We start from the raw sequence: 2,056 nt of genomic DNA on the forward strand, positions 1-2,056 counted from the left end.
GAAACCTTTTGACTGAGTATTGGTGGTAGGAATCTTCAGCACGGCGGAGAAAATATAAATGTAAGAGGTAACAGTACAGACAAAACAAACCATGGCCAGGCATACACCAATGCCAAGACTTGCATAAACTATCTTTGAGTTTCAGAGCAAGAAATCCTTAGCAATGAAGGAACATCACAGAAAAACTGTGAGATCACATTGGAACCACAGAAAGGCATGGAAAATGTGCCGGCTGCATACACAGCTCCGAAGAGTCCTCCCATGGCCCAGGAAATACCTGCTCCCCACACACAGGCACCATCGTTCATGATGGCCTCGTAGTGCAGGGGACGGCAGATGGCCACATAGCGCTCATAAGACATGGTGGTGAGGACAAATATCTCCCCTGCTGAGAAGGACGTCACTAAGAGTAGCTGGAAGTCACATCCCAGAACAGAAATGGAGTTGGTGTGAGTTAAGCTGTTGACTGCGAACTTTGGGATTGTGACGGACACTAAGAAGACGTCCAGCACCGACAAGTTCTTCAGGAAGAAGTGCATGGGTGTTTGCAGCTATGACTCCAGGGTAGTGAGAGTGAGGATGAGGTTACGTGCTAGGGAACAGCAGGAAGAGCCCTCCATATAAAACCTGCAGCTCCTGGGCGCTTGAGAGTCCCAGAAGAAGGAATCCTGTCACCAGGGTGACATTGGCCATGCCAGGTGACCCTCACCACCTGTCAGGTTGGTAAGTAAGAATCGTACTGATACACAGAACATTCAGCTGAAGAAGTCAAGTAACAGCTATAAATATTTCTGCATTTACTTAAAAATTTACTCTTTATTTTTTCAAGGTAAATTAATTCCACAAGTAGTTTGCAAAGTTGATTATAAGCATTTCTCCTGGTCCTAGCCTGAACCTTAACATGTTACAGGGAAATGCAGACATGTTCCCGACCACCTTGCATTTGTATCTATTATTCTGCTGTGCTTCATGGTAAATCCTTGCTTTCAGATAAATGTCCAAAGTCTCATTTCTTTGGAGTGTGTTAGTATCTCTAATATTCTACACGGAAACAGAATGTCCACTGTCATATGTTATTACAATCATAAGCTCATCCTTGTACTAAATAACCCAACATAAGGGAATAACATTTTCTCTACCCTTGTGGATATAAACAAGGAAACATAAACAAGAATTTGTTGTTCAATGTCTTATTACCTTGGGGTCATGCAATACTAATATATTGAATATCTCATTTACTAAGAAAAGAAAAATGGAATTATTAATGAAATACCTAATTGACTTATTTTTTTCAAAATACCACACCTTTGAGTAGACACGTGAACACACTCTACAGCCACCTGGTTGGTAGGCTTCCTGGTGTCTGATTTGTTCACAGACCAATCTTGAGATGTCACCGGGACAGAACATGTTCTCCATATGGACCGAATGTCTCTATCATGACTGCAACTCACCTTTTAATACTATTGAATATTGTCTTTCAGTGTTTGGGATATTTCCTTAGATGACTAATTACTGAGGCAAAATTATTCATTTCTTCTTTACTGAAAAGATCAGAAAGTGCCCCATATATTGGGTCATCAGAAAAGTCATGACGTGATGAGAGCTGAGAGCTAGTGATTTCAGAGCTAAGGTGATGAAGATGTTCTGCTGAAAATTTACCTAGTAAAGCCCCTGTATCCTTCTCTCTGTCTTTCTCTGTCTCTTTCTGTCTCTCTGTCTCTGTCTTTTTATTTGTAAAATTATTCTTTAAAAATTTTTTCTAAGGTAAAGTGTTTTCTTGACTCTGAAATCCTCCTTTTTCCTGGTAATAATCTCCTTCCTTTTCCCCTACCACCCAGGCAAGCAGAAAGGGCAGGCCAAAAGAAGACGGAGCCCGCCATTAGAACTGAGATCTAGTGATTTTGAGTGGCACAATTGCATATGCACAGTTTTCACTTTTTGTCTTTTAAAATTAGCAAGTAAATAATTTTTTGTTCATTGGCTTGCTTTTTCCATTTTTCTCTTTTTCCTTTCTCTTTCTCTGTTTTCTTATCCTTTTTCTTTTACCTCATCA

General features: G+C 40.3%; 1 pseudogene; it reads right to left on the bottom strand.

Annotated features, from left to right (window-relative positions):
* Window positions 1-693, bottom strand: part of LOC102499599 (olfactory receptor 14A2-like) — a 920-nt pseudogene extending 227 nt beyond the window's left edge.
* Window positions 694-2,056: the final 1,363 nt, after the last annotated feature.

This window comes from Tupaia chinensis, unplaced genomic scaffold, assembly GCF_000334495.1.
Source record: "Tupaia chinensis unplaced genomic scaffold, TupChi_1.0 Scaffold000295_1, whole genome shotgun sequence".
NCBI lineage: Eukaryota > Metazoa > Chordata > Mammalia > Scandentia > Tupaiidae > Tupaia > Tupaia belangeri.